The 20092-nt window shown below is 34.0% G+C and overlaps 1 protein-coding gene and 2 pseudogenes across 1 annotated transcript in view; 2 read left to right on the top strand and 1 right to left on the bottom strand.

The window, feature by feature from the left end:
- Nucleotides 1–20092, top strand: part of LOC133173259 (outer dynein arm-docking complex subunit 3-like) — a 69786-nt gene that overhangs the window by 30614 nt on the left and 19080 nt on the right. The gene's annotated exons all lie outside the window — the stretch shown is intronic.
- Nucleotides 7471–9156, bottom strand: LOC133173461 (ATP-dependent DNA helicase RecQ-like; annotated as a pseudogene).
- Nucleotides 15256–18157, top strand: LOC133173078 (uncharacterized; annotated as a pseudogene).

Below are 20092 nucleotides of genomic sequence, written 5' to 3'. Positions count from 1 at the left end.
CGCTCAGAGAGTCTAATCTACATAACATTTTATGTTTATATATTCTATATGCTACATAAGTAATAAGTAAATTTAGAGATTTAGCTTTATCATTTTTTTTTTTCATGAAAGAAAAAGCAACAGCAATATGTTTCCACTGAATTTTAAATAATAAAAAGCTGCTTATAGTATTCCATATATTAGACATATTATTACATTCAAAAATTAGGTGTTTCACATTTTCTATTTTGTTACAATGTACACACATACATGATACATCTTTTTTCCACTTACTTACATAGGCATTGTTACATAATACATTATTCAATAATTTGTAGCTGAATTCTGCTATGTGTTTATCTTTCATATCTTTAATCTTACATTCATAAATATTTCTCCAATTCGACTCCTCATGTATTCCAAAATCTTTGGATAATATTGCTTGAAAACATGGTCTACAATTTTTTTTTCAATAAGATTCGTGTAGGAAAAGTTACTTGATTTTCCAAATATCCTGTAGGGAAGTTGAAATTCATGACATTTTGTTTATTTATATTACTTGAATTTGAAAAATTGTGAACTTTACGAATATTCTTAGTGGCCGACATAAGAATTTTGTACTCACATAACCAATTAGATTTGTCAATAATATTGGAAAAATGGTTTAGTGGTCTAAAATATCTATTGTCGTCAAACAAATCACATATGTATAATATTCCAGATTTAATCCAATTATCGAAGAAGATAGGTTTTCCTTTATAGACCAAATTACGATTATTCCAAACTGGCTGTTGCAAAATATCATCAGACGATCTTTTAACAAAACTTAATTCACATTTACAATCGTTAAAACAGCTTAGAACTTCATTATAAAAAAGTGGAACGCTTTTTAAACTCTCCACGCCTGTTGTTGAACATTTTAATAGAAAATAGGTATCCACATTAAGTTTAATCCACGCTGCTTTTAATGATATTAGTTTACATTCTACATCGACTATAGATAGTCCACCTTGTGATATGTCACCGATCAGTGTGTTCCGTTTAATTCTCTCCGTTTTTCCCAAATAAAATTAAAAATTAATCTTTGTATATTTTTCATATAATTATTATCGGGAAGACATAAAATTTACGATGTATATATTAGTTTAGAAATAGCAAGCGTCCGAATAATACAAGCTTTACCAAAAAGAGTCAATTTTCTCCGTTTCCAGGATTCAAAAAGTTTTTCCATTTCATTTTTATTGTAGCATTCCTCTTGATCGTGACCTAAATAAATACCTAAACATTTAATTGCTTTGTTGGTAACTTTAATTCCGCAAAGCTCGTCAAACGCGTTTTTCATATTCCCAGGCAGAATACATTCTATTTTAGTAATATTAATTTTAGAACCAGCACATTTGCAAAATGCTTTTACTACATCTAATGTATTCGTCATGGATAATTCGTCATTTAATCCCTGTCTAATTCCTCTTGTCATTGAACACGCTTTGGAAAGCCATCTATTGTTTTTCATTTGAAAAAATAAGGTTTGTATAAAGTTATTACCCATATTGATTTTTTTTTGATACTCTAAAAAGAAAGTTCCATTTAACAGAATCAAAAGCTTTTTCGAAATCTAAAAATAATAAAATTCCTCCTTGGTTCTCTAATTCACAATATTCAAAAATGTCCAAGATCAACCTGGCGTTTTCGCCGATGCATTGTGCTTTTATGTACGCAGTTTGGTTTTCATTAATTAAGCCAGATAAAATTTTTGGTAATCATTTGGCAAATACAAACGCTATAATTTTATAATCAGTGTTTGTCAGACTTATTGGACGATAGTTTTTCAATAAATTTTTCTCTCTTTTTTTAAAAACTAATGATATTATTGATTGTCGTTGTGTGTATGACATTATCTCTTTGTCATATATTTCTTTAAGCGCATCATAAAACTAAGGGCCAATTTGCGTCCAGAAACTGAAAAAATTCACTAGATAATCCATCGAGAACAGGTGATTTATCGTGTTTCATACTGTAGACAGTTTCAGTACATTCCTCTAAAGTCGGAAATCTTTCTAGAATATTTTTATTTTCGTCACTTAATGTCGGTACTTCTATCTCAGATAAATAATTATCGATCAAGTCGTTATCTATGTGTTTATTTGTATATAAGTTCTCATAAAAGTTAAACATTTCTCCTAAAATTTCATTTTTATCATTAATTGTTTTATTGTTTGAAGTTAGAAGTTCTGGTATAACATTTGAGAATTGATGTTGTTTTTCTAAATTTAGAAAATATGCAGTGTTTTTCTCTCCTTTCTCAATCCATTTGGCTTTGGATTTTATGTGCGCTCCTTTAGATTTTTTATCGTAGATACTATCTAATTCTGCTTCTAAAGATTTTAGCCTTCTGTAATTAAATTCTGTTTTACCTGTTTCTATATCTTCAATTTTTTCGGTTGTCGTAATTCTTTTCTTGAGTGTTTTTTGTTGAAATTGCGAAAAAACTGATCGAGAAATCTTTTACTTTATGCTTAATACATTCCCATTTGTCTATCGGATTTTAAAGAATTATCTAACTTATCAATAATACTTTGAATTCCCCTTTTATATTTTTCATTTTCTATGTAAGACACGTTTAATTTCCAGTATCAAGGACCTCTTTTTTCATTAGACAGTTCAAAATGAAATTTTAAAAACCCATGATCAGACATTCGAATCCTTTTAGAATGAGTGCCTGGAATTTTCCTAATTCTTAAGGCATCAAAAAAGCGATAAAACTCATCATTAATGAAAACATAATCGATCCGACTTTTTGGATTATTTTCAGCATCACACCATGCTAGACCTTTTAGACCGGGGTATTTCATTTTCCAAAAATCGATGAATTAAAATTGTTCATAACATATTTCAGAGTATGTACACTTTTATCACTTTCATCGCCTAGTTGACAATTAAAGTCTCCACAGAGAAAAATGTTTTCTTTTAAACAATTTTTAGAAATAAAACTTTTCAAGTTTAAAAAAAAAATCAAGTCTTTTGTTTAATATATTAGTATTTGGAGCATAGATATTTATGATTGAAAATATTTCATCATTTATCTCAACATTTAATAGGATTTTTCTCCCATCAATGGTTCGTTTATCATAAATAACTTCAACATTAAGGTTTTCTCGAAATAGAATAGTTACACCCTTACTAAATACAGAATCACTGTAGCAATAAAAACGCTTGTCCTTTCCATCCGAGATTATACTTATATTCGTATTTTTGAACAAAATGTGTTTCTTGCAAAAGTACAATATCTATCTTTTTTTTTCGAATAGCCACGAGTATAATGTATTCCTCTTTTCATCAGTATTTGGACCTCTTACATTAACTGAAATAAAGCAAAACTTTTCCATTTAATTAATTTTTTTTTTTTGCTAATTAAATATCAAATAAATATAAATTCACTATAGGAATAATCATATATATATAATTATATGTATATAATATTATATAATATATAATAATAATATGTATATCAACCATACCGCAGATTCTAAAGTAAGTTCAAGATCAGTCCGTTCAATTGCGTAAATTCTCTATCTATCCTGATGTCGACTTAGGGGATTAACCGTTCGCATATTTATCAGGGTCGGATTCGGACTCACTGGACGCATCACAGCCTGATGCAGAATCGGCCTCTGTAGTGTTACGCATAGAACGGAGCATCTTGGCTATGTTTTTCTGCGTTGTACTATGCTTCTTTTGTTGTCTTGAGCTCTGCTTTGGCTGACTCCATTGGTCACTCCTTTTACGCTTCCGAATTTTTTTTAGCCATTTTACCTATGATTTTTCCTAATAGATTCTGACCAGGCCAGTCTGAAGCTTTTGTGTTTTCTGTGCCAGGTTTGTCAAGTCCCGTCCCCCACTTGTCGTTGAACGTAGAATAAGCAAACACAGTGTTTTTCTTAACCGCTCTTAGCTTCTCCCGGAACATCTGAACTTGAACACATTTGTTTTCTATAATTTTCGTCGTGACAGATTCACATGATTCGTTCCACTGATCATTTAATTTCACTTTATCGTCAATGCGCTTAAATTGGCGGACAGCGCATCTCTTGCCTCTTGGATATTTTTGGCTGCGTCTAAGTCTCCGCATCTTAAAGCTTTTGAATATTGAAATGCGTGCTCTGCCGATTTATGTTGCACTCCAAAAATATTAAGGTCGCAGAGGAAAAAATTGGACGAAAGGCCGTTAAAGGCTACAACATTTTCTTGGATTTTGTAAAGCACACTTTGGATCGCCAGGCTTGTGACCTGGGATTTTACAAACTTTATATCGGTATCGTTTTTACAGAAGTTTCTTGTATGTCCTGTATCTCAGCATTGAGTACAGGTGAGCTTATGCATAGTGAAACAGCAGACACCGCAGACCAGCGAAGTAATTTACACGAGGCAAAGCTTTACCGTTCTCAAGGGGTTCAATGTACAGAATCTATTTCCATTAAGGACACTGGTCATTTTGTTTGTTACAGGGTGTCTTATCTTTTCATAGATTATTTTGCTTTTCAGTTTGACTCCAAGCTTGTCTAAAAACTCGACAACAGCAGATTCATCTACAGATAATGGTTATCCGCAAATACGTATTTTAAGTGTATTTACAGAAGGGTCATTATTTCCTGAAGTACATGTATATGGGTTTGTATCAAAAAATGAAACTGAGATATTGTGCAGCGATATGCCCTTCGTTAGGAGTTTTTCTCTGCTTTTCTGGTCCTTCACATACACCCGCCATAAATTCCTGTCTAGCTGTATGCAATGGAGAGAATTTCCAATAACTTCAATGACACGCTCCATGAGCATGTGTAACCGGAAGTAGAACTCTTTAGTGTATAAATTACAAAAGTTACCAGCCAACTTGGCTTAAAGGAGTAAACTATCTCCAGTTATCAATGATCAACCCAGGTAAGGGGATATCTGAACTATGATCAACGCTAAATGAAAACACAGTTGTAAGTTTTATAAATTTAATAAAGTGAGAATTAACCTTTGTAAATGATAACAAATAATAAATAATAGTCAAAATTTAAACAAGAATAAAGTCTTTCAAAATTGCACAGGAATAAATAGTTTTATCAAAAATATAATTTAATCTGGCAAGTGAATAACAATAATCTCAATAAATAAATAAGAAGTGTGAAAAATTTAATAGGAAAAATGGGAGGAATGTGAAAAACCTATGAAAATAATTTATGTCCCTACCGAGCTTCTATACTTGTGAAAAAGGTCAAAAATCCTATTAAAATCTGCTATAAATGTCCATGATTTGAAAAAAATGTAAGAGAAATGAGCTACATCACCCAATATGAACTCTACTAATCAATACTCTAGAGTTGAACTTAAAATAATAATGCTAAATCTGGACTCTAAAAAATATCTAACCCAGAAAATAAACAACACCAAAAATAAACTAGTAGACTAATTGTTCTCGAACAATTAGAGGTCTTTCCACCTTCTTTGAATTTCCTATATTTTTCATATTCTACTCTCTAAAGTTAATTTTTATACAAAAAGAATCCATAAATGCCTTGAAAGATAGAAAAAATGAAAATTTCAAAGATTTTGAAATGACCTTGACCTTTGACCTTTTACAAATATTCAAGGTCAAAAGTCATGGGTCACATTGCACTTGACCCCATGCTTCTACGACTTTTAGTTTTAAAGTTATAAGGTTTAATAGTAAGTGCAAAGACGTTAAAGGGCGATTACTCATATAAGGGGTCATCGGATACTTTGGCACAGAATAAATTGAAGTTGTGTCTCAAGACCCTGAAGACATTAGTGAAGGTTTTGTGTCTCTACGGTTTACGGTTTCGGAGGAGTAGCGATAACAAGGTTTTCAGTAAAAGGGGCAATAACTTTTAAAGGGGTAAATCTTAGGGGACAAGTATGAAATCTTTGAAATAGTTTTAAGAGGACATATTAATGATGCAAAGATATTAAGTATATGTTGAAAGAAAAAAGAGATATAAAAAGAGCTTAATTTCTCATATTTTGAATGACCTTGACCTTTGACCTTTGCATATATTTTAAGGTCATAGGTCAAAGAATCTTATCCAGTTGGTTTCATGTCTCTAAGACTTATCGTTTTGAAAAAAAATTATTATTTGTAAACTTCAAAAACTTTCAGGGGCAATAACTCATAAAAGGGGTTGACGAATACTTTCACAATGAAAAGATTGAAGAGTCTCCTCAATTACTCGAAAACATTGGTGAAGGTTTCGTACCTCTACAGTTTACGGTTTCGAAGGAGTAGCGATAACAAGCTTTTATTGCAAAAGGGGTAATAACTCTTAGAGGGGTCAAAGTTCATATACGCAGGGTCAACTGTAACAATCTTTTAAAGAGTACATTCTTATAGACTATAAATCTTTTCGATATATCTTGAAACATAGAATCACATCAGGGGGTGGAAAAATAATAATAATAATAATAATAATAATAATAATAATAAACAGAAGAATATCAATAGGTCTTTCCACAGAAAGGTGGAAAGACCTAATAATAAATAGTAAATAGTGGTTCTAGGAATTATACCTGTTATCTACAAATCCCTAGACCAGGCTGGACTTGGAAAGGGGAAAACTAAATTAACTCTATAAAACCTACATCCTAACTGTTTCCTAACAAAAATCTAGAATCTGTGAAAAACGTGAAACTAAAGCTAGCTAAGACCTAGAGTACTGTTAAATCATAAGATTTTGTTAGCACTACTAAAGGGTACTAAGCAAATAAGTGCGTTTAAACCAGGAGGTTTTATTAGCACTGTAAAGAGGAACTAACCATTAGGTCTGTTCCCCAACCCAAGTGAAGAAAACTACACGAACACGGCTTTAAATACCCTAGCTATAGGCCCAAATATAAAAGTCAATAAACATCAAAGATTCTATAGCTAAGTTAACCAATCAGAACACAGCTACCAAAAGTACTATGGAAAGACTCCCAACATGGATGACACTTCCTGTTTAAAAAGTAAAACATGTGGAATGTCAACACATGTCCTAACTTATAAAAGACAAATAATAACGGGGTTTTACGTAAGTAACAACTGAAAACATAAGGTAAATAGAATTATCAGACTGAAATACCAACAAATACTTGCAAAATGTAATTTACGAAACGAGGACTATGAAATAGAAATCTAAACCACTACATTCCTTCCCCCTTAAAAAAAACAAAATTTACAATAAATTTTTGTTTTCAAAACAACATAATGTGATATTTTACATTTATACAGTTAATAAAACTCTGGTTTCTGATCACGAGGATTCCAGGTCTGAAGACAAAAGAGTGGTTTAATAGCACGACGTCGAGCCTTGGCAGCCATATCCCGCGCTTCCCGATGAATAGTGGGCACAGGCATACCAATCTTTCCTGGATCAACAAATCGAGGATTTTCTATAACTTTTTGAGTGTCTCTTTCTTGCCACACATACTTTTCATATTAATATGCAATTAATGTTAACTGACCTCATCATCATTTCCTACAGAGGAATGGTACATAGCCACTCGACAATTTCCAAGTATGTGTGGCTGACCTGTATATATGTTTTCCCCCAGTAGTTTCTTTGCATATTAATAGGCATACCCTACCCAATCCATACTTCCACCTAAGTAAATAATTGTTAAAGGAAAACTTTGTCCTTTGGACTTTAGATCCTGTAAAATAGGTTGAAGTACAAAATTGTATGTTTCTTTACAAGAAACTGCGCTGCTGAGGGATGTTCTCCTTACAACCAATAAGGAAATATTTTCCTTTGTTGGCAAAGATGAAATGACTTTGTAACTTTTCATCAGTAAGTGTTTAGAAACATCTTTCTGGCCATTGACGGTTAGGGTAGCACTTAGTGCTAGCATCTTTGCATGGGGTAAGATTGGTCGCATATCTTTAATACGTTGGAAAGTTGGCCTGTATTCCTCTCCCCAGTCAAGGACACAATGTGCTTCATCAACAACGATGATGCATGTTTTTGATGAATACACCTGGGAAACTAAAATGTCATATATGTTTTTCTTCCCAATAATGTGTTCTGGATGGGTGTAGATGTACGTGTAATGACCACTTCTTATTTTCTGCAAAACAGATGCATCATTTTTTTCATTCAAGGTTATGGCATGTCTTCCAAGTTTAGAAAGTTGTTGTTGAATAATCACATTTAAAGGCTCGAAAATTATAGCAAAGCATGACTTTCCAAAAATTTCCTGTGAAATAATAGGGAAGAGTTCATAAACAAGGCTTTTCCCATAGCCAGTGGGGATCATGCACATTGTATCTTGGCTGATTAGGGCTTCCAAAGCTTTAACTTGCAATGGTCTCAATTCCTTCACATTTTGATCAAATCTCATATTATATACGTTTAAGCATGATTTGATTTTTTCTTCTTCCTATATATTAAAAAAAAAACAAACAAAGAAGCAATACTTTATTCAATCAATAATGTGTGAGTGTAACACAATGTATATTTATAATTATGAAAAATCAGAATGACAGAATGTTATACCAGTATTAAAAATGTATATTATCAGTACATTTTATTTCACTTAAGAAACAGTGGTTTGTTAAAATAATGATATTGTTATTTCAATGTGTATAACTACATGCCCCCATGAGGGACCTTAACTGGGGAATAAACATATATATGTACGGATGTATATGAATATATCGCATCAACTGTATCCATGTGCAGACTACATGTTAAATCACACGATAAATTATTTTTGGTCAGACTTGAACTGACATCTGCACACTTCAAAAGCGTGCCGCACTATACATTGTGCTACAAAAATTTGTAAGGTGTGATCCACAGCAGTATACAAGGATACAACAGATTTGAGACGATCGGTTGCCTTCAATATTTACTCAACAATAAATTTAGGTGAAATTTGGATGTAGTTTCATTCAAAAATACCAAGAAATCGAGGTAACATTCAAGTGTCAAATATTACACAATCACATGTTTGAGTCTCGTCGCTTATATCCGTGGACTATTCCTAAATTTGGCTATGTCATCTTAAAAATTTTATATTGGCCGTTAGAACAAATGTGTATGACTCGTAAAACACAAAATATCAAAACCGACACAGCCAACTTAAAGAGAAATCGCGATATAATCTCTGTTCTCGTGTACTTACCATGGCGGCGGCCATATTGAACTGCTTAGCTGGACGTTTCCATTAAACAGTGAGTGCCAGGCCTACTGTGCGTAGCATTATGGGTAGGCCGGAAGCAGACTACACATGAAATCCGTTACCCGATTACTGTCACAGCACTGTACGTCAGAGTCTTTCAGGTATAACGGTTTGATCGTTCTATTACTAGTATCAAGTTGATCAGCTTGATCAGCCATGACGAAGTTTACACACAGGTGCACTGAAAAAAAAAGAACTCAGGTGAATACCAGTGAATATCGCTCACCGGTATCAATAGCATATAAACAAAAGTAAAAGGATTTTTAAAGTTGAAATATCAAAAGGTCAATATATACAATCACCAGGAACAATCATAACACCTACCGTGAAAAAAGACTGTGCCAGAATCCGAAAAACGGCATCAAATGTCAAAAAACACAGGTTCTGTGTCACGTGACAATTTTTTTGTCTGGGAATGTTGCACAAGAAAATTTGCCTGACGTATACATGTACAGATTTCATTCCGAATTTCCTCTGTTCTTACATGTTAGTCTATTGAGCTCGCTGCGCTCGCTAATATGTTGACGGTGCAACCGTTAGAGCGAGCGCAGATACCGTTCATGGCCGTAGGAACCTGGGGGCACGGGGGGCCGTGCCCCCCCCCCCAATAATTTTGCCGATATATAGATGGCTATAGAAAATTTAGCTACTTCTAGCTTGTGCCCCCTCAATAAAAACTTCTGATGACCCTTTTTTTTTTTTTGCCTGTCAAGGAATGTTTGGTAGTTGATACTGCCCCCAACTGAAAATGTATGGCTGTGCCCCCCCCCCCAAAACTGAAATTGCTTCCCACGGGCCTGTCTTTTCCATGTTTTCAGTTTACTGTTCAGTAAACTGCATTTAGACCCATCTCTTCAAACCGCACATGACATTTGGTACTTCTAGACTCTGACGTCACATGACATCGTATTTAAGTAGCCTGAACAGTGCTGATTTTAATGAAGAACGTTTTACGTTCATCACGTTTTACGTTCATCACATTTACGTTCGTTTCATTTCACTTTCATCGTTATCTAGCAATGCATTTTTAACTAGTTTAAAATGATTCAAAATTGTTCAAAATCCCTTCATTATACATTGAATACCTTAACAAGCGATACATTGTGGGTCCAGAGGTACTGCGGAAAAAATTCTATTGAATGAATATGCGCCCAGGTGTTGCTTTAAGAGCTCGCAGTGACGAGCAGCGCTTTACGCCACTCGCTGCGCTCGCTATTACTTGGGTATATGCCTCACAGCATCGAATTTCCTAAACTCATAGAATTTGAGGACAAATATCTATAAAGAGGGGGAATAAATCACTGGGTTCTCAGGTGTTTGAATGTCTAAGTCAATATATCGGGTCTCAATAGCTCAGTGGTTAGTGCACTGGCACGGTAAGCCAGAGGTCCTAGGTTCGAGTCATGGTTTTACCTGAGACTTGATTTTTCAACACCTGTGACATATACGAGTAATACAGATGTCACAATTACTGTAGTTACCTAGAAGGAACATTTCATAACCCAGGATAATCTTACCCTGACTCTAACATTCAGGCTAATCTAACCCTAACGCAAACCTTAACACCCCTGGCTAATCAAACCCTAACCCTAATACCCAGGATAATCTGAAAGAAAAATAATCCTTCAACAAATTTTCTCTTCATGTATACATGTATCTGAATGAAAACGTTCATATTTTGAAATGTAAACATGGTAAATAAGAATAGTAATCTCTTAATATTTTTCACACTTTCATGAGGTTTTAAACTCAAACTACTCTTACAGGCACATTTTTTCAGGAAGCACTTCTTCTTCTTGGGAAATCCTACCTGTAGATTAGGAGCGCCCCATTTTTATTCTTTAAAAAATGTGTAAATATGTTTATATCGTATATCTATTTTAAAACAGATTCACTTAATGAATGAAGTATGAGTAAGAATGGTCATTTTATACTGTCATGAACTTTTTCAAAATTCAAACACATACTGAAATATTAGAGGAAGGTCCTTTTGTTAAAATTGTTAATTTAGATCTTAATTGGAGTATGTAAAACGAGAAGAACATGTTTAGGCATATTGTTAAAAAATAACATACTTATTATTAATCAAAAAGTTCTGTGTCAAATGCTTAGCAAATATTTTTATTTGAATATTGAAGATAAGGCCATCTTTAAAATAATGTTTGTTTGCCATCTCCCGACTCAGGATAAAGAAATTTGGACAGTCGCTGTAAGTAAGTGAGAAAATCCTTTTACCACAAGTTTTCAGCATCAACAGTGATCGATGCTGACCTGATTTTTCTATTAAAATTGAAGGTATTTATAAACTTAAAAATAGTTCTTGACGGATGAGAAAATTTCGGAATGAATAAAAATATAATCATTTCCTGGAGGTTTAAAGAATAACATTTCTAGCCAGTCGGTTGGGAGAGGGCAAATAAATAATTCTTTTGGAGATGGCCTAAGCAGCATTTTTGATGAATAACTTTTGCAATGGACAAATGATCTGTGTATCAACAGTGACTTTAAGCATACATACTTGTATACTAGGGCTGGGACGATATATCGAGATATCGATAATATCGATTCAATGTGATGATGATATGCATATCGATACGTATGAGGAAATATAAAAATATATCCAAAAAATTCTTACATATGTCTTTCTTTGTTTACTTAACATTTTGGGTTAAATATGTAAAATAAATATGCTAAAAATAAATATTAATATGAAATACATAATAATTAATACTACTTTTGTAAAATAATTTTGATTTACAACAGATAAACAACTTCTTTGAATTTAATTATTCTTATTTGTGAAGAAATGTTTCGTTCATTTCGATGCAAAAAAATTTTTATAACCAATTCAACATATCGTGATACATATCGTATCTTGGCTCAAATATCGTGATACGTATCGAGATAGAAAAAGTTGTATCGCCATAGCCCTAATGTTTACCAGTAGGTGGATAGACAACAAGATTAGTTTCCATGCAGAAGACCAAGTTTGAATTTTGTAAGTCAAATTTTTCAAGAAAACTCTAAGAAAAATTATTCAATACAGTTAAACTTTTCTATCTCGAACAATGATATATCGAATACCATGGATTATGCCATGAAACTAAGAAGATTTGATTTTAATTTGATTGCAGAGATTTGACTTGTTATCTTGACTGTATGCCAAGATGATGATGTCCATAAAATTGAATTGAATACATATACATGTATATGCTAATTGAAATATAGCTAGCAGGATTAGTTATCAATTAAAATCTGTCATATTGAATGGATCATTGAGAAGAAGGAAGCAAGCTTTACCTATTTGTACCCTCTCCCAATACCACATACTTGACAATGACTCCATATGAACCTGACTGGAGCCTACATGTAGTTATTTTTAAGAAGAGGGTTTTTACAGGTGACTTACTTTGCATGCAAGAACATGAAGATCTATCCCTGTGTAAAACTTCAGCCTCAGCTGCCAAAATTCTAACAAACTTTAATCTATACAATATATATGCATGAAGATGCTTGTTTAATGGGCCCCTACTTCTCAAGAAAGTAGAGTTTTAGCGCTACTGATCAGAGACCAAAAGAACTTTTGCGATAATAAGGTGTCCATTGTCTCTGTGTCTTGCTGTCTGTCTATCTGTCTGTAAACAATTTTTAAAAATTTTAATTCTTCTACAGTTTTGGTCTGATTTCAATATAACTTGGTACATAGACTACACTAAGAAACATAATTCTGTGTAACAGTATTACACCATATCCATGTGATGGTGGAATATTACTACATAGATAGAGAAAATAGACGATGGAAAGGTTGAAATCATCTCGTTTGTCATACACTTGTGAGATAGCCCTTATTGTCCATAGTCACTAAAACATCCAAATATGAAATGATGTGGAAGACTCTGTGGTGTCGTTTATTTCATGCTCACTGGGATATACGATATCCAGTCAACATATGGAAGTATGGATGGAAGTATAACCATTGTTAATTGATGAAACGTTGTTGATATACCTGATTGTATAGTTGAATGCCACAGCAAGTGTTTTCTTCTAAAAAAAAACTGAGTCATTGCGGCAGAGCAAAGGAGTTGAAGAACACTCACAGACAGACAGACAGATGGACATATAGATGAACAGACTCCTATAGGGCTTCTGCATTTTATGCAGGGTCCTCAACAGTCCTTCTCAATCTTTATAAACAACGAATGAAGTTGTACCATTAAAAAATGTGAAAATAGCAAAAAGTAATTTAATTCACAAAACCTCTGCTCACTCATATAAAATGTTGCTTTAACACTTATGATTTTCCAAAAGAAATGTATTTTATAAGTAAAATACAAACAAATATAACATAGCTTGTGGGGCAAAATTGGACAAAAAAGAAACTTCACAAATTCATAAAGGAATAACAGACATTTAATGATATTAAGAGTTATTTCTCTTATCAGAGTATCAATGAACCTTAAGCTCAACAATCCAATTACTCAAAATAGATTAAGAGCAGAAAAAAATCTCATGGAAAATGTAATCTAGAAGCAGGAAAATGAAGTGTGGTAATATTTTATATTGTATTAAGAAGGAACTAAAAAAAGAAATTCCGAACTACAATTCTTTAGATTGTCAAATTCTATGTAATACATACTCTAAGTATTTTCAGATTTGTTTAAATCATTGTCCTTAATACCCAGTGGAGGTTCCTCAAGTTTAATGTTAAACAAACAAACAAACAAAACAAACAAACTTGCATAGTGACAAACAGGTGAAGGCCCGTATTTGAAATGTTGAAATGTATTTTAGTAAAACAGTAAATCTAAAATTGACTTTTAATGTCAAAATGTACCATGTCAAAATAATTAAGGTTTAATAATTGAGGAAATCGGTAAGAGACAACATATGAGGTTTTTTTATATGAAGGTTTTGATATTCCATTTTATTTAATTATATGTTAAGAAGGAAATAAATAGGTTTTGAGTTTCCCCATATCTTTATTATGCATAAAATTAGATAAAAAGTATAGCTTATTTTCACAGCTTCTTCTATCTAAGAACGTACTGGTATTTATTGTGTATAGAATATGACGATTAAAACAACAAATCTTGCTTTCCATAATCACCTAATGATAGTATGAATCATGTGAAGCGAAAATTTAAGAGAAGTCCCCTATGTCCGGCTTCTCCATAATTATATTTCTTCTTACAACATGAGATTGAGGGGGTGCTTCCCCAAAGTATTATGATGAGAAAGTTTCTTTGTTTTGTGCTTGAGTAAAGAGATTGATTAAATTGAAATACTTCTAACATGTTGGACTTTACGTTGACAGAATTTTGACCAGAACATCCTCATGCTCCATGCAGGCTTCAGTGTATTGTACCATGCTGTTCTACAACCTGTTCTGTGCTATTAATCTTTCTCCTTTAGCAATTTTACTTTTAAAAAAGTCAACACTTGTTTGACATCACAAGAAACACTGTCTGCTTTTTATATTTAATTTTGGTTGTAACGAGTCATTTGATTGGATAAAAAAAATTAGTTTATAACGTATAACCTTTGTTGCCTACGTCACAAAGACTTACGTCAAAAACGTATCAATCCGCTTGACGTTACCAGGGGATGCTCACTCCTCCATGGCACCTGATCCCACCTCTGATGTTTAGAGGTCCGTGTTTGCTCTGCTCCTATTTTGTATTGTTTAATGGACTTTTGAGCTTGAATACTGTTCGTTATCTCCATATATTTCATCATAAAAAAAAAATTTGAAGCCATTTTTGAAGGAGAAAGTGTTTCATTTTCTACATTAATTGATGGAAAATTAAATTATAAGGTATGAATGGAATAGCTACCCAAGTTATACTGTTATAACCTGAGTTGTAACAGTTTACACTTTTTTATAAACCACTTCGCGGTTTATAAAGCGTAAACTGCTCCAACCCAGGTTATACAGTATAACTTGGGTAGCTATTAAATGCATTCCTTAAAATAATCAAAGATTTTTTTCACTTAGAAACTTATAGAAAAGTCCGGGCTAATTCGATTTCATTCACATTACAGATTTAGGTCAGCACTATGTACCTTTATCTACGAGAAGGTGGCGTTTTTGAACTGATATCAGGTGTTGTTCTCAAGGATGGATATCGACCTGTGATGGGAGAAGTGGGCAATGACCTCCAACTGGAGCCCGCCATTTGGTTTAAATCTCTTATTATAGACGCCATCTTAATTGACTGTGATCGTAGACAAGTTCGATGGAGCCGGGCACGCATACAACCGGGCGAGCTAATCAGTGAGGAAATTGATGACGAATCTATAATGTGCGAGCAAGCACATGAAATATTTGAAGCAACGAAACAATTGTTGATCAGTATGAGAAAGAAAAAGTTGAATGATGAAAAATTCAAAACAGAATTGTTAAAATTGCTTCATTGTTATGTCATGCCTTCTGTATCGCTGACAACAGATGACATTACAAATCTAAAGAATGAGCTTGCACGGGTTCAGGACCAGTTACAGAGCATTGACAAAATTATTCTTAAGAAGGAGAGAGCCGTTCAGTTGACAGAATTTTCTTTGGCTAAACAACGAGAGACTTTGATAGAAAGAGAAGATTTTACAAATGAAACGCATATCCTGTCTTGCAGTCCCAAATTCATACAAGCATTTGAAAAGCAAATTGGAAAAGACGTGGAGGAAACTTGGCAGACAATAGAAGTCATGCAGGAGAAAGTGAATGAATTAAAGCGGGAAAGCTGTACCTCCACCGAACTGGAACAAGTAAGAAAAGAGCGAGATAAATGCTACAAAAAGTGGGAAAAACTCAAAATTGTGAAGGAAACCATTACAGCAGCCGAATTTTGGTGCAAACATGCCAACAAACGATTGTCAAAGTTCGAAACATTGAATGTTTTCCACAATGTTTATATTGTGGAAAATGAACGACTTCAGGCAGAGAAAGAAGAAATACATAAACTGTGTTTGCATAAAGTCCAAATTTCTTCTGTTCGAGAAGCTATTAAGTTAGCGCTGGATGAATTAAGGACATACGCAACGTAGTTTGAACTTTATTGTCTTTTCCCCTGGAGTTGGAGAGTTCCAATTCTTAAATGTATTACATTTTAATGTCTATATATGCTGTTGTACACTTCTTCTAAAAAAGTTTGGATAAACAAAACATCTACAATATATGTTTCGTAATTTTTGTATATTTTTCTTTGAATAATACGAGAATTTTCATCAATCAATATCTTTTCAATACCTCTGGTAATGCATGCTGATTTTTTGTCTACGAACATCTGATGGCAGTATAATCTTAAATTAAGAATATCTTCAAAAATTATCAGTAGGTAAGGTACGTTGCGTATGTCCTTAAAGACTGATGGTCAGACGTAAGGTTGGCAGGTGAAACCTGACGGCACTATTGAAAACGACATCAATGGCATGAGCTGCAAGCCAAAAGACTGGTACACAGAAACACGTTCGATTCTGTTCAGGAATACAAGACAAGATTGCCTCGGCCTTGAAAGAGGGTCAACTTTTTGAAAACCAAGTCAATCCCCTAGAAGAAGACCTTTCAGTACTTTCCTCTAGTATTGTTCAAGACGTTTCCAGAAGAAGAAAAACAGTCCACCGGTCTCTTATTGACACAGTTAAACGAGAAATAAACGAACATATAGTCAATATGGTGGAATTACTGTCACAAATTAACCCTGAACATAGGGGGGGGGGGGGGGGAACTCAGTCAAACACGAGCGGAAAGATATCTATTTGTTACCAGAATCATCTATGCCATAAAATCATAGAGCCCCTAGAATCATTTTGTGAGAAAACGTACGGCAGTATGTGCATAAATGTGTTTAACAAAGTGAAGGACATGTCTTTTGAGGAACTTGGGATTGACGAACCATGGATACGTCATCTTAACGATCTACTTTCGCCTGTTCACATTACAGATGTCAAAGTACCTATAAAGAACATTTCCTTGACTAGTGTACCTTCCATAACGTCTGATTTTAGTCTGTTCTCGATCGGTAAAATGCCCATCGATGAACTATATCGGCGGGCCGAAAAAGAGGGAACAAAATTGGAGAACTGTATGGAATCTGGACAGTATGCCAGTCCTTTTCCTGAGGATTCAGAACTGACTCACCCCAAGAACATGCTTGACGCCTCACCACCCAATGAGAGCGATACAATAGCCTTTCTTGAGCTTTCGCCGTCCTATGAAGAATCATCGAAATTACCGCCTTGTTATGAACGAAATAGCCCCGCCAGTCAAATAATTCAATAGTATGGACAAAGCTTGTATGATATTTTACAACCAGGCCTTGACATGATCCACAAATTGGTGATGGAATACACAGTCACGGTAAACTGAAATTAATCACCAAGACCTATCGTTTTGTTGGTGATCAGGCCCCGAGATCATGAAACATCTTACGCTTAAGTCAAAATCTTCATGTTGTTCTAAAATGTTATAGAAGTCAAGCAGACCAAAATTAAAATATTTTTCAATATTGCTTTATGAACGTGTTGTTATCTGCAAATTTAGAGATAAAGTCGACAATTATAAAACATTTTACAGGCGATTGAAAATCTGACTTAAGTCTAAGTTTGTTTCATGATCCTGGGGCCAGGTGTCGACGCTGAAGTCTGCAGCCTCACTTCAGGATTTCATGGGTTGTTGTGATGAACTCCTTACTCTCCTAATTGTGTTACTAACATACCTCAATGAGGAGGATTTCAAAAGACTATACGTTCAGATATTCATGGTGCTTGACTTCAAGCCCCAGTGCATGTTAGGTGGCGTGCATGACTGTTCTCTTACAAACTTTTTTGCGGCATTTCAGTATCTCCAAGATCGATTAGTGATGCAGAATGTGAGGAAAAGCAATACAGAGTCCAAGTAATTGAAATGCTTCAATATACTGTTAAATACTGTACACATATTTTCGTGGGGTCAAATTTTCGTGGTTTGAGGGAAAAAATTGGTTCTTTGAGATTTGATTTAGTATGTTAATAAGTGAAAAGTTGTTATCTATTTGAAATTTTGCATTTCGTGGAGAACATTAATTCGTGGGTCTCTACATGCCACGAAAACACCGACAATTAAAACCTATGAAAAGTTTGTGATTTCGTACAGTAGTGAATTTCATGTTTCCGGTGAATGTTAAAGCCTATAACGTGTGCCAAATGCTATTTTTGGTATTTGTTTTACTGTAGCTTGCTTTGCAAAGGCCTTTTCTGTTTATTTTTCTTGATGATCAAATATAAGAACAAAAAATTTCCTTTTACATGCACCATGCTGAGATTTGCTTTTGTGTGGCTCTATTGGTTGTTTTAACTTCTTTACTGAGTTTACTATTTATTATGTTGTGATTTGTGGATGGTGTGTTTACAACCATTGCTATTTTTATCTACATGTTCCTAACTTGTTTTCATTATACTTTCATCAGTACTGGGTTTCTGTATTGTTATACCTTTAAACTACGCTTCCTGTATTTTGATTGATTGTATATTGTTTTACGTCCCATTCAAGAATTTTTCACTCATATAGAGACGTCACCATATACCGGTGAAGGGCTTCAAATTTTGACCTTTACTCGGCACTCAGGGCCATTGAGCAGTGAGGGATATTTATCGTGCCAACACCTGCCGTGACACGGGGCCTCGGTTTTTAAGGTCTCATCCGAAGGACCCGCAACTTTCACTTCAAAGTGCCGAGCGCATGGCGAAGGAACAGTTGCTACCTATTTTTTATCGACTTAGGTCTGTCGCGGCCGAGATTCGAACTCACGACCTCCCGATCACGGAGCGAGCGCTCTACCGACTGAGCTACCGTGAACGGTCCGCTTCCTATATAAATCTATACCTAAAAAAGTCTAACATTTCCAATGGTTACTTAGCGATCCAAAAAAATCTCTGTTTGACCGCAGAGTAAGATATATTGGACCTGTTGGTGAGAAATTGGATTGCATACGTCACACTGAGTGGGATCAGCTAAATCTTATTTGCATTCGTTTGTGTTGGACAGTGACGGAATTGAACTTGTTTAACAGCAGTGTGGGTAAAAGAAATTTACATCATGAAAGCCAGCACAAGATATGTCAAAAAATAAATAAAAGGTATAACAAAACATTTATTGACTGCGTTCACTAGCAAAATGCGTTTAGTCGACCCCTCGAACAAGTCTGTTCGGCCCAAGACAAACAGTTTGGTTCTTGTGTCCGCCAAAAAGGATGTTGCCCTCGAACCCAGTCGATAAATGTATATTGCTACCATGCAGGATGAAAATGCGCATTTTCTAAATCAATCGTTGTCTTTTATGATTAGAAATAACGTTTTAAATTTTATACCAGGTTTGTTGATCACTATTGATACATTACACAGCTGTTACCAAATATAATGTTGCTGTTGTTGTACTTGGGTGTGGACTTGCATAATAAATTATGATATTGATATGGTCATGAGACTGTGACAAAGTTTGTAATTTTTTTTTTATTTTCGGGTTGTTGTTGTACATGCATTCACGGCATATACTCGCCGTGTATTAAGTATTGCTATACTGTCATTTGATTATTTCATTAAATGAAATGAAAACGATATAAATTACTGTTGCTTATTGAAATATTACGTTTATTAAATTTTGTTCTAAAGTTTAAAATGATCACATGACATTGTAATCATTTTCAACTTCAGATTGAAAATCAATAAACGAAATGTGGGTTACACATGTCCTAAATAAAATATCGGAATAGATGAATATTGATATTAAATATCAAACAGCAAAAGTATAATTAATTGGATGAAAAATGAAATCACTGGATGATTTCTTGGCTTAGTTTGAGTGAACATTTGCGAAAGATCCCACAGGCACTTGGGGTATGGACCCCCCCCCCCCTCCTTTTCC

This window comes from Saccostrea echinata, unplaced genomic scaffold (assembly GCF_033153115.1).
Source record: "Saccostrea echinata isolate AGI-Se365-2 ecotype Australia unplaced genomic scaffold, CSIRO_AGI_Sech_v1 ptg000056l, whole genome shotgun sequence".
In the NCBI taxonomy this organism is placed as follows: domain Eukaryota; kingdom Metazoa; phylum Mollusca; class Bivalvia; order Ostreida; family Ostreidae; genus Saccostrea; species Saccostrea echinata.
This window is presented reverse-complemented; position numbering and strand designations above follow the sequence as displayed.